The following is a 14,067-nucleotide window of genomic DNA, read 5'->3' as shown; positions in this document are numbered from 1 at the left end:
GATGCCTCAATGCAGAACCATTAAAGTGTTAAAAACATAAAACAGAAGCTGAAGCGTACTTCATTCAGATCTCACCCTATGTTAGAAAGGAAGAGAACAGACACCTTAAAGGTATAATAAGTAGGATTTTCCTAGAAAAATATATAATATGAATCATCACTTATGGGCCTCTATACATGTGTGTTGGTGAGTGTGTGTGCAGACCCTTGTGAGACCCTTCACTCTGCATCTGTTCTGTTGTTTTGCTTTGCACGGGACGTTTTCAGGAGGGGCGCTGTTGTGGTTCCCTGAGCCAATCACAGGTGAGCGTGGGAGTGGTTCAAATTAGCAGCTGGCCCCATTCAGACCAGCGAACATGGCGACAGAGCGATGCAGAGTTGGCCTTCTTTCTGTAGGACAGGTAGGTGCCTCAAACCGGGTAGGATAAGCTAACCGGTGCTTAGCATGCTAGCGCAAAGGTAATCGGCAGTTAGCTTGCTACCGCAGCGGTAACCGTGATGCTGTCGGTGTTAGCTCGGCGGGGTGGGCATGGTTGGTGATGAAGAGCCCAGGAGGAATGTGTTGTTGACAAAATACAATGAATAATCCTCCTTATTAAACCTTTAAACACGTGAAGCAAGTTAGAAGGGAAGAAAACAGTCAATAGAGGGTACCTTAAAACAGACGTTAGTTCATGTTAGAAAGGAAGAAAACAGACAGAGTGCCTCAAAACAGACAGAAGAAAATCAACTGCTAAAGAGCATCTCTAAACTGACCTCATCACCTGTTAGGAAGGAAGACAACAGATGTTAAGGGATACCTCAACAGACCAGCCAAATCATCTTATTTGACAACAAGGTGTTGGGCATTTGTATGATTGTATGAAAATTGTGCGTATGATATACTAAGATCCACTGTATTAGGATATGTTGACTCTCACCCTACTATTTGTTTTCTTGAGAGGCAGGCTTTGGACTTGTGCTTGACTTGCAGTACTTTTTGGAGGCTGTAAATATTTACCTACGTAAAGAGCTCAGTGTGGTTTCAGGATCTACTGTCCATATGCAGCAGAGGGAAGGTACCGCTCTCACCTCAGTCTGAAACCCATCAAACACATGCAGCTCTGCTCTGACAGGGCCAGTTTCATCTGCAGCATGAGGACATTCAGGCCAAGAAATCACAGCGCTTCTTCACCTCCACTGTGTCTATGTGTCTATATATATGTGTGTGTGTGTGTGTGTGTGTGTGTGTGTGTCCAAGGGGCAATGAACAGGCACTGAAAAGAACACAGGATATGGAACAGAGAGAGAGGGAGAGAGAGATTTCATCTCCTCTCTGCCTGTATACATATCTGCTAGAATGTAGGTCAGGCAGCCCCAGTCACTCTCACAGCCTGGGAGAATGAGATTGCTGTGTGTGTGTGTGTGTGTGTGTGAGAGTGTGTGTGTGCATACACATCACATGAATAACGCATGTGTCTCTCTTGTAATGTGTGCTTATTTGTGTGTGCCCCTTGTCCTCATGTGCCATATGTGTAATTCTCTATATGATGGGTGTGATTCTCTGGCGTGTGTGAGTCTAAAATGCCTGTCATGTTCAGCATGTGTCATGGAAAATGTCACAGCGGACATCACAGCTCGCTGTCCCTAATGCAGTGTACATAACCATACAATAGGGTTTCATTACAGTGTGTGCTGCTGCTTGTGTGTGTGTGTGTGTGTGTGTGCGTGCGTGCAGAGCAGCCAGTCTTCCCAGGCTATTTACAGTGTGTACCCTGGCTTTGATAGATATAGGAGCCCAGTAAAGGGCATGCACGGTCCCCTCTCATTCTCTGAGGAATACACAGTGAGAAACACACACACACACACACACACAGAGAGAGAGGGAGAACCACACTTGTAGGATTCAAGGCTGAGAAGAAGGCTACTAGTCCTCGGTCATATATTCTATATCTGTAACAAAGAGGACGAAAGAGAAAAGCGTGTGCACATGTATGTCTTTCAATGCCTGTGTAAGTGATTGTATAGTATCTGACATTGTGTGTGTCTGTGTGTGTTTGCATTCCTCTCTCCCTCTCTGTGTGTGTTCCCATTGCAGTTGAAGGCCCATTCTTCCCTCGCTGTGCTCAGTCTGCCGCTGTCCTTGGTGCTGAAAGTAGCACACTAGCAGCTCAGCTCAGTAGCACATCAACGCTCTAATTCATTCAATAAGAACATGGTCACAGTGTTCAGAACTTTTGTATAACAGGGATAGATGCCAATATTGTTAAGCACAGGCCCCACAGGCCTCCAGATCCTTAAAGTTGGTCGCCAAAAATGTTTTGTGGTGGTCCAAATTAGGGCTGCACGATATTGGAAAAAACATATATACGATATGTTTTTGTTCTTCGATATTAATGCGATATTTATTGTGATTTTAAATACAGGGAATTAGACCAGATAAATGCTTTGATGCTATTTGCTTCTAACAAAAAAAAAACCCTCCTACTTTTATCACTCTTGGTTCAGACTTGTGGGCTGCAGTTCACTTTTGGAAACGAGAACTCACGTCTCCTACTTCCTGTCGGCACACACAAGCCGCTAAAAGTAAACACTCCACGCCACGCCCGCCCTCAGGAAGCAGCAGACGTGAGTTTATGTGCTTGTTTACACTTTACAGGCAGGTGACACAGACTCTGTGCTCTGAAGAAGAGCTGCACTAATGTGATATCAGACAACTTTTCCTGTAGATTAGTCATTTAAAACCAGAAACTGAGTTTTCGTTTTGCACTAAGCATCAAAAAAGCAGCTTGAAGTTTTGTACTTAATTTGCTTCACTATCGCACGTCCTACGATGTCCTGCATGCATCACAATTGCGATTGTTAAAAGACACACCGTGCAGCCCTACTCCAGATCCTTCAGTTCGGTAGCCTAAAATCTTTTGTGGTAGTCCAAATTCAAGCTAGCCTAAAAGCAAAACAGGGAAGGCAATTTATCAGACATACATCAGTTCATAAGGTGGTTGACGGTGTAAATGAAGGAAAAGGCAATGTAAGAAAACACTAGAATTTTTTTCTGTTTTGAAAGCTTAAAAGGCACCAAAAAGTGCGTCTGCTACACCTGCTCATGCTCATAAACACAGGATGTTTGTGGCACTGCAACAGTGTGTTGGTAAGGGCTTACTGTATGGGGATAAAACTTTGTGGAAAACCCGGTATTGTATCTTCTTCTGGTGTGTAGTTCGACTCATGGCATTTGTCATTTTCAATTTGTCTGTCAGAAAGACGGGGAGAGGGTTTAAAACAAGATAGACAAACACACACACATACGTGCGCACACACACACACACACACACACACACACACACACACACACACACACACTCGCACAGATATAGCAGGGGAATGTGGGCTGTGTCCTGATGAAGAGTCAGAGGGCTGTGATTTGTCATCAGCCTCCACATGAAGACCTTCATCAGAGGACAGACCCATCACTTACACTCTGATTATAATGACCAAGGGGCCAGGGATGAGTGTGTGTGTGTGTGTGTGTGTGTGTGTGTGTGTGTGTGTGTGTGTGTGTGTGTGTGTGTGTGTGTGTGTGTGTGTGTGTGTGTGTGTGTGTGTGTGTGTGTGTGTGTGTGTGTGTGTGTGCATTCAGGGGTTGGTGGTGTTTTATAGGTAGAAGCAGGTGGAATTATGACACAAATTTACCAAAAAAATCTTTACATCTGATTTTGGCACACACAGTGTGAGTCACTTTATCAGCAGGGCCACGTTTCATTCTGAGGTTATAAATGTTTACATGAACATGTGCTTGCCCAGGACGCCCGGAGGCACTTTTACTTTGTTTTACAGCCAATTATTTCCAAGTAAAATGTAGGCTAACTCCAAAAACCGGCAATTTAAGTCCTCAGTCGACTCGCATTTTGCCAGTCGAATCTCTGCACTGTAGTTCTTTAGCTTCTTCATTGTACACAGAGCAATGCAGCAGCAGCATGCTGGGCTGTTATCTCTACAAACCTCGTCTCAGAATAACTCTTTAGTGTTCATCGTTCACAAGGTTTTTATCAGGAGCTGATAAATCCACAGAGGTCTCCTCTCTTAAACAGGTTGATTAAAAATGGTGAAACAAAGGTTAAAAAAAAGTGTTTCTCTGACGCTTTTCTTCAGGTGGCTTTGAGCCGACTGCTGCTTACTTGTTTCTAGGTGCTCAGCTCGCTTTACGTGCGGATCTTTGGGGGCTGCGAGCAGAGCTGCTGCTCACTTTAGCTCACAATCCAACTGAATTCAATCATCCGTGTAAATTATGTAATCACAATGATGGTGATGTGGCTTGAAACAGTATTTAGACATTTGCTGAAAATGCTTAATGTCTGGCAGAGAGGCGAAGCCTATGGAAAACTCTAATAAACGTGCGTCTTACAGGTAAAACACGAGCAAAAAAACGGATAAAAAGGAGCCAATAGTCAAAGCATCGTACTGAACAACCACATCTGATTTGCTGCTATAGGAGTGCACCAGTGAGTGTAATCACCTGCTAACCAGATTTTAAAACACAACAGACAGCAGGACAGTAGTTGTAAAATTAGAACACAGTCTGTGAGTGAGTGACCCATTGTTGTCTTTCTACAACTCACTGTACTGTTTCCAGCTTGGCCGCGCTTTGTATTCACACTACAAAGGAAGTGGACAAAAAAGTAGAAAACAGAGGTGTGCGTGTGATGAGGGGTAAAAAAGACCCCCTGCTGCTTCAAAGCAAAGTTTGCTTGTGCACATAACCGCCACGGCTCTTTTTACATAACACACACCAGGCGGTGAGAGCACCCCCTCCGTACGCCGGCGGGTGTGTTTGTCCTCAGGGAGCAGCTATTGTTCTGATTTAAGCTGCTTTGAGATGGGACCGTGCGTGTGACTGCGTATATGTTGTGGGCCGTCTGGTGGGCTCCTTATGGGGGGCCTTCATTCTTTTTGATGGTCCCTACACACCATCAGCACCTCATCTGTTCTCTGCCGTGCATTCTCTCAATTAGCAGCAGTAGTGGAAAGAAACAAAGACTCTCACACCTGCATCTCTTTATCTCTTTGTAAACGTCTGAGGTTATTTTATATTTAAGACAGGATGGACACTGACCCCGTTACTCACTCCTCTCCCTCCCCTCTCTTCTCCTCCTCTAACTCAGCAAACGATGGAGAGCCGAGGAGAGAAATCATGGAGGCAGGCACGGATCATTAGCTATATTTGTCCCCACTTCCTGCAGAAGATGATAGATCTAGCTAATTACCCCATGTTGCCAAGCCTATCGCACACGACAAGCGGCCGTCGTTATGGCGGAAATCAACGCTCGCTTGGCGCCTGCCGCATAGCTGATGCTATATGACTATTCATGAGCCCCGAGTCAAAGGAGAGGAGGAAATTTCAGATCCTGTCACGGCTGTATGTGAATGTGATTGTTCTGGAAATGATTTTAATGATGCATGTTCTCCATCTTCTGCTTCCCTCTGTGTAGAAAATGAGTTTGGAGGAGACGTGGTGAGCCGATTCTCTCCAGCTGAACGTCAGTAGGTCACGGTGGAAGCAGAGGACTGGACCAGAGAGCTGTCTCAACCCCCAAACCATTTCAGGTACAGCCTCTTTTTTGTTTGTTTGATGATGTTCAGAAGCGTGTTCAAGTGTTTGTGGTAAATCTGACTTGTTCTATCTTTATAGTTATCTATAGTTATCCTTCTATTCTATTCTATTTTAGACATAAACAGAAATGAAGCAGACTACATGAATATCAGTTGAAAAGGGGGACCCCTAAAAAAACGGGTCTTCCACCTTGGTGGGCGCAGTTTTGTAGGAAGTAGCAGTGCACACTTTGGCAAGCTCATGACTGTCTCAGCGAATGTGTTTTTTTTCATGAGACCGCTGTGCCCCCTGTGAAACCTCAGTTCACCACACCGTATGATTTCAGCCCAAACCGTGATCTTTCCCTTAACCATGAAGTTTTGGTGCCTAAATAAGATAAGATAAGATAAGATAAGATAAGATACTTTATTAATCCCGAAGGAAATTTTAGTGCCAGATAGCTCCAAACATACAGAACAAATCAGAGCAATGCAAAGAACAACTCAAATATAAGTGAAAATAAAAAGTGTATGTGTTCATGCAAGAGAGACGTAATGGTTGCAGTTAAACTGACAGTAGTATTGACAGTTATAATGCAGTTTAATGTAACTGTACACAATCATTAAGAATAAGATTATATTGCTCCTGATTCTGCACATGGTACTAATGAATAAGCGAAAGTATTGCACATGATCATGCGTTCTATAAATCTCAATATAAATGTGGCCAGAGAAATATTATTGCACATAATGAACATAATAAAGCCAGACAGAATAAATCAATCAAACTGTAACTGTTGTACAAAAGTAAACTAACAATCACAAATTATTAAGATTAAAGCTTCAAAAATACTTGTTTAGACAAGTGTGGTTTAAGCTAAAGTGATCATCTATGGGGCTAATACATTGAGAATAAAGCTGCCCCTGTCTGAGTAGATTTTTGTTTTTTGACATAATAACGTCCATCTTACTGTCGAGGATCTTTTCGTTTAGTACATGTTTTCCAGTGATTTCCACATTATGATGGTCAATTTGATGACTTACCAACAGTCAGGTAACAGTCTGAAAATCTGCAGGAAGTCTTGTCGAGGCTGCAGACGCTGCAGCAGTGCTGACATGCCGTGTCCTCCGAAGCTTTGTAGGAAAACGGATTCTTAAAGCTACAGCGAATAACTTTCATTTTGTGTCCTGTACATGTGCAAGTTGTGTTTTCGGACGAAGAATCTCATCCTGCTGTCTTTTAACAATCAAACATTTCACTCACTGTCAAATTTTTGCTGTGGAAAATGTCTGTTTCTGTAGCGTGCTGTTAATCTCATCTGACACCGACCTGGTGGCAGCAGTTATTTAATAAATAGGGGCGCTTGTTTGGCTCGGGTGGTGGAGCGGGAGCCCCGTGTAGGGAGGCTGCAGTCCTCGACGCACTTATCACAGGTTCGACTCCCAGTTTGCCGACCATTTGGTGCGTGTCGTCCCCCGCTCTCTGCTCCCCGTGTTTCCTGTCTCTCTTCGGCTGTCCTATTGAATGAAGGCAAAGGCCCAAAACATTTTCTTTATCGAAACAATGAATCTTCTCACTGATGGTCTGCTTTGCTGTTGTAGGTCATAAAGAGGCATCTGTAATAATTTCTCTGTTTCATAACCAGCTGAAAACCTGTCACAGGAGCTTTAACGTTAAATGTTTCAGTCGTTGAGCTCAGACTCTGTTATTGTTTGGTATCGTCACATTGTCTGAAATCCGTTCGACTTCATCGCTCTGTAACAGTTGCTGCTGCCATCTACAGTATGACACAGCCATTTTTGCAGCACAGTGCAACTTGCGCTATGGGCAACTTTTTGGTAGTGGCGGTGCATTGATTGACATGTAGTCTATGATGATGCATAGACCGCCCTACTGGTCGATACCCGATCCCGCATTTTTGTCTGTATCAGAGGCAAACTTGTCGTTTAAGTCGCACAAATCCTTGACACCCTGCACTGTAGCGGCTCTCTGTCATTCCTTCACCAGCTGATAAATGATCGTATTGTATTCAAAACAGCTTTTCCCACTCTAACCGTTCCAAAGGCCCGCACAGCTGCCGTCACCCACCAAAGCCTTTTTCCACACTAGTTAGGAATCACTCCTCAGATTTGAGCCTCTCGTTCTGTCTCCATCACCCTCGCTCTCTCTCTCACTCTGACTGTCAGCGCCCACTCAGATGCTATCTCCACAGCCCTTCACACTCATTCAGATGCACTTAGCATCGGTTTGGCACACATGTTTACTGTCACTGGATGATGCACGGCGTAAATACCTATTTGCACCGAAATTTGATAGTGCCTGCACAGGTTTGGTGGCTCCCTACTGCTACACTGTACAGAATACCAATGTGAGAGCATGTTTCTGTGTGTGTGTGTGTGTGTGTGTGTGTGTATGTGTGGCGGAGGGTGGGGTTGGGCGCCATATGCCTGAAACGCACTCTCCCAAAACTTCAAGGGGAAAACAAAGGGAAACTGATAACGATGTGAATTGTTGTGACAGATGTCTGAGCACCCACATCCCCCCGTCACAACTACAAAATCACACAAACACACACACACACACACACACACACACACGCACACGCACACGCATACTAAATGCTTGTTCTATGTTTTGGAGCATATTACAATAATGGCTGCTCTAGTTATCGTGCTTCATTCAAGGTAATATCCCCATTATTCTCTATCAAACAGCCAACATCCTCTCCTTGTTTCTGTACGTCTGTATCTGATGTCATTCCTGTGAAGACGCGCTCAAAGGAGGCACACACACTTTAATAAACAGGGAAGAGAGTTTACGTGCCAACAGTACAATCAACACAAAAACAAACACAGTTGGCATTTCAACTGCTGCTTTTTTCATTACGCGTTCTTAATAAAAGTATAGTTGGATTCCTCATCCCAATCACAACATGCATGTATTTTCAGAAGCCTTTTGTGGGAGTCTATCTGTTTTGAATGTTACAAGATTGTGTGTATTTGAAATGGGATGCAGCCTTCGGTTAATTCAGCCATCGAATCCGAGACCTGATAGTGAATACAAACCGTACACACTGTTCGCTGCGCTGTGTGCACATGGATTAACATTCATGGATGCAAATTACAAAACATGAAACATACTTCTGGAATACACATTTAGAGGCACTGAATATGAAGTACAGCAGGCTTCCTGCTTAATTACATACTTGTGTTTGGTTCTTAATAAACCGACTGAATAACAGTGGAGCTCATGTGTGCAAAGAAATGCTGAATGACTAGTTAGATAGCTTTGACATATAAAATGCTCTGCTCACAGCTGGCTCGCGCATCGCCGAAGTGGTTGCCATAGGTTGCACATAATGATATGCATAGCGTCACCCCGTCCATTAACGGGATTGGCTCCTTAGGTTTGTGACGTCTCAAACCTGCCAATCTTAAACGTGTTGTTCAGCCTGTCCTTGGTACACTGCAGTTTAAAAGCAGACAGGCCCAGCCATGGAGATGACTGCTGATGTCCCTGATATGTCTTGTAGCACATGGAAAAGGTAACAAGGTTAACACTTGAGTTTCACTGGAGGGGGTCTTTAACTATTTTATAAGTGTTATGTAATTTAAGGTGGGGCAATATGGCCAAAAATAACAATCTTAGATTTTCTGATCAAAACCCATTCATGATTTAATGCTGTAATGTTAGCTGCGTTCAGCATGTGTTTCTGTGCTGCCACTGTGGTGCAACCTGCAGTGTCACGCACTCCTCCCACTCGTCTTTGTCTCTGTTTGAGAAGCTGCTTCCTTAGTTTTCAAAGACATTAAAGAAAGTTCACAGCTGACAGTTATTTGCTCGAGGTTTTGATTAGGGATGGGTTATGAATTTCAAGCGACTCTAATCTCATCTTAAAAACGTATATTTCCATTCTTTTTACTGGCGCCTTGTCATAATGCAAGACAACTGCCAGATGGTGGCTGTAGCACATCTGAAAGCTGTTTGCTAACCACCATTAAACAACAAGAGAAGAAGAAAGCCTCAGTGCCAGGTGCTGGTTAAACAGGTGTGGCGCTGTGAGATTCAGAACTGGAGAAAAACGCAGAGACGCCATCAGAGAGTTCTGTGAGGAACACGTCGAAAAAAGAAGCAAAATGAGGTCAAGTGCAAACTTTGAAAGGTAAAACTAGCATAGCATAAGTCTGCAACAACTCTGCACAGCATGATGAGAGAAATGATCCATGTCTGTGACTTATGGAGGGAAGATGCACAGTTCATTATACCCCGTTTTATAGGAGGTTTTGCAGTACACACTTTGACATTAGTCTCTCTCTCAACTCCCAGTGAATATCCAATAGTAGTTTTGCTTGAAATGCCGATCCCTAGTTTTGATGCTGCAAAAAACGGAACCACTTCCCGATGCAAGAGGAACCTTTTTTGTGGAACGATCACCTGACATTTAGTCTATCTCTAAAGAGAGCTCTCTCGCGCTGCTATAATAAACTACGGGGGCCCAGCTCTAGTGTCATTATCAATCTTATTGAATGGAGAAGTTGTCCAGAATTATTGTCATTATAATTATTAAAATTCAAAAATGAAAAACCTTTCTCTGAAAATCTTCCAATCTGGAGCTACGTGGTTTTTATCAGGAAACGCTGTGAATTTTAAAGCACATTCAATTTGAATTCTTCTTCAGATTATATTCATCGCTGCTTGTCTTTGAATTGGAGAACGTGGAATCCATTCCTGCGTCAATGAACGTTGGACTAGTCAATCTAAACATGAAGCTTGGATCAGCGTGTCTCTGTGGTTATTCATGTGGGCCTGTAAAGCCATTGATCCCGGGCCTAATTGAGACGCAGACAGAGAACGAGTGGGCCTCTTTCCTAATCCTCAATAAGCAGGCTAACCTTCATTACAGCCGTGACATTTTCCCATGGGCTGTTAAGAGAGAGGAAGAGGCAGACAGAATGTGAAGGGCTCTCCAACATATGGCCGGCTGTGGAGGCGTGTGCACGCTTCCTGTTTCCGACTCTCACAAGGAGCCTTCAGGGAAGGAAGAGGAGGTGACGAGACTTACGCTGCCGCTGCTGCTGCTGCTGCTGCTGCTGCTGCTGCTGGACCCTCAGAGAGAATCTGACAGATTCAGATAGGCGCTGTTTGCATGCTTGTTATGCGCACGTCAACGAAACATGCATTTAAAGAAGTCCGCCTCATATATTAGTCTTTTGCTTTTTTTCTTCCAAAAATGGTTTAGGCTTTTTCTCACAGCTCACTGGAGGAGGTTCAAGAAAGTTCCTTAGAAATTATTTTCCTATATTAATCTGATTATTGGAGCTTTTTCATATGGAACTAATGCTTTCTTTTGCAGTACACATAAAAGAAGTGTCAGCTGCATTTCTGAACACTGTGTGCTTTTGCTGCTGAAATTAAAATCACAGCGTAATCCACTTTATGACTTATATGTGGTTATTTGGGTATTCCAGTACAGAACAGCAGCAGTGTCTAATATAAAAAATACACATAAACATCTTAGAGCCATGAATTAATTGGATGAAGCAATTGTTATTCCATAGGCACATCGAGTGATTTTGCATGTTTGCTCTCGTGCACGGGCTCAGCTATTGCATCAAGCAACACAAGCCCTGTAGTGCAGGGTGCTATAATGTCTTCACCCTATTGCTAAGACAAAAACAGTCTGTACGCATCATGATTTGTTAAACACTTTGAGGCAGATTGCACGTGTTGAAGGTGTCACTCCTGCTCGTTTTTTAAAAATAAACTATACGTACAGTCCCTGCATTCAGGTGTTTGTATTTGAATAACCAGGACTCAGATTTTTGGACCATTGGTTGAGTCGGCTCAGTGAAGCGTGACCGTATCAGCCCTGTTGATTTTATTTTTCAGGATGTAAATAATCTGGATTACAGCCCAACTGATATGGGATATTTAAGGACGATGCTGATACAGATTCGTGACGGAAAATATAACAAACATGGCTGCCCATACATATTTTTTTCTTGAATTTGAACTTTTCTTCTCACTTCCCAGATATCCAGACAGTGTTGCATGTGTGACCGATTTTCCTGGCTGACGGTCGCTTTTCTTCTTCTTCTTCTTCTTCTTCGTCTTCGTCTTCGTCTTCGTCTTCGTCTTCGTCTTCTTCTTCTTCTGCTCCTCCTCCTCCTCCTCCTCCTCCTCCTCCTCCTCCTCATCCATCTTTTCTGATTACTTTATTTCTAAATCACACCAATCATTGGTTCCTACATTACATGTGCTGTAAATACAGTTTTTTATCAGTGACAGACCCGTATGTTGGCCAACCTTTAATCTAGACTAGGGCGGTTTCTAGACTCTCAGTGGTAAATTGGTGTTAAAAAGTTTGTTATAAATTCTTATTTTCTTCTTTGGGAAGAAGCTCAGCAGTGTCATATTTCAGACACATTATAGGTTCACATTCACATATTGTATGAACACACATTCAGAACACTAAATGCTCAGTCCCTGTCCATCTGGAACTTTTTCTTTTCCATTGCTATGAGGACCAAAGAAATGCTTCATGAAAAATATTTACATTTATATAAAGATAGCTTAGGTCACAGCACCCAAAAATACTCAGGGTCGCTCCCTGCCTGCTACGCTTACAATTTATAAGGTATCCTCGTCTTTCATCATTTTATTTTCCTCCTGTTGAAACATTTATGGCCATTCATAAAGAAACACACCATTAAAGCTGAGGGGCTCTACAGTACAGTAAGTGTGGTGTTAATAAATCATGTTTAATAAAAAGAGACATCCACGGCCCACTGCCTTATAGTCCAAACCAAGCGAGCATGAATATTTAGGGACATCTGGAAATAACAGAGTGACGTTCAGAGGCGTTCAGGCTCCTCAACAATTTATGACGTGTTGGTGAGGGCAGAGACCTACCTGTTTTTTATTTATTTATTTATTTATTCCTTTACAGGGTTTGTTACTCTGACGTACATGAGAGGGAGGTGTAAGGGCAGATAATGCTCACTCTGGCATATGAGGAGAGGCCTGAACACTGAGGAGGAGATGGCACAGAAGGAAACAGTTCATGTTAGACAGTGTTATGTCTGTAGCTCATCTGTAAAACTACTAGTAGTAGCTTTAGTAGTTTATTTTGGTCTTATTAGAATTTCCTCACCCCAAAGGTTCAAATAAAAGTCACATATATATTCCCCAAAAATAACAATAAGGGATTACATTAAAACAAAACAATACAGGCTGAAAAGGTGAAGGCTGAAGCTTCAGCTTATTAAACCTACCCTGTTCACGTAACATCTAGAGCTCCCGAAAAAACTAGTGTGTGTAAAATGAACTTTTGTTTTATTGTAAACAACATTTCTCCTGCTTTTAACTCAAATATTCTCATTTCAGTCTTTTATTTGCAGAACATGACGACTGATTAAAGGAGCAGTTCCCTCCTGGAAAAAGCAGCTGTCAGTCAAAGCTGTTGTTCTCTGTGATCGATAGAAGCAATAATGTTCAGAATCTGAAATACGATGAGAATATACCTGTAGATCGTGTAAAACATCTTCAGGTCGGCAGTCTACATTTCAAACCTGACGATTTTGCTGGGGATCCTGGATTGGGGAATTGTAGTTCAGCAAGCTCCCTGGCCTCCGCCAAACTACGTAAAACGCGTCATCTGGTTTTCCAGGGCCTGTTGGAGAAGCAGACAGCGTCCTCCAAAGGCACAGAGCATCATTGCATTTTTTTTCTACCATAATGGCTCCCCATAACAGCATGATAGGACTGAGGTTGAAAATCAGCAAACTGGCCCTTTAAGAAAACCAAAAGGCAGAAAAGTTGTATTTCAGAGCTGGAATAATGTAAAGGAAGATCATGTTCATGTTGAAACAACAGAATGTTTTAACTCAGGAAGAGCTCACGGATCTATATCTGGTGTAATAACCTGGTTTTTAATCACAGCGTTCATGCACCTCTGCACTCTCCTCCAGTCTGTCACAGTGCTGCTGGGAGACGTTAGGCCGCTCTTGAGCAGCTCGGCTTTGTCTGATGGCTTGTAACTGTGCATCTTCCTCTTGATCACATTCAGGAAGTTTTCTATGAGGTTCAGATCTGGACTGTGCTGGCCGTGACATGCAGAGAGAGATGCTGATTTAAGGAACATTTGGAGTGCTCTCTTTATTTTTTCCCGAGCAATATATAAAGGCAACCCTTTCCCTTCTAACTAAATAAAAACAAAAAAAAAGTTCTGAACATTTCATGAAAAAACAAAAGTTTAAAAAATTACTCAAAGGATGATTCAGAACATAAATGGTAGAACAGATGGAAGGAGAGACTGGTACATTTATAATCCAGAAATTAAGTGTTGCATCTTTTAAAAATATGAATTTTATTTTGATAATGAAAGATCCAATATTTCATGAAAGGTTTAGCAATTAGCAACGGGATGTCTTACAGTTCACAAACTAATTAATCTGTGAATCTGTCTTGACCAAATATGAGTCTTGGCTTTGAGTAACT

The 14,067-nt window shown here is 42.7% G+C and overlaps 1 protein-coding gene across 4 annotated transcripts in view; it reads left to right on the top strand.

The window, feature by feature from the left end:
• myt1lb (myelin transcription factor 1-like, b) overlaps positions 1-14,067 on the top strand; it is a 138,013-nt gene that overhangs the window by 39,592 nt on the left and 84,354 nt on the right. For all 4 annotated transcript variants that reach the window (XM_069661295.1, XM_069661294.1, XM_069661296.1 and 1 more), the window contains exon 2: positions 5,468-5,582. The gene's annotated coding sequence lies outside the window, so the exon portion shown is untranslated. The remainder of the gene's footprint in view (positions 1-5,467; positions 5,583-14,067) is intronic.

This window comes from Semicossyphus pulcher, unplaced genomic scaffold (genome assembly GCF_022749685.1).
Source record: "Semicossyphus pulcher isolate SPU_LCO1_2020_fin unplaced genomic scaffold, fSemPul1.0.p SCAF_14, whole genome shotgun sequence".
NCBI lineage: Eukaryota > Metazoa > Chordata > Actinopteri > Labriformes > Labridae > Semicossyphus > Semicossyphus pulcher.
Note: the sequence above shows the minus strand (reverse complement) of the source record. Positions and strands in the feature narration are given on the sequence as shown.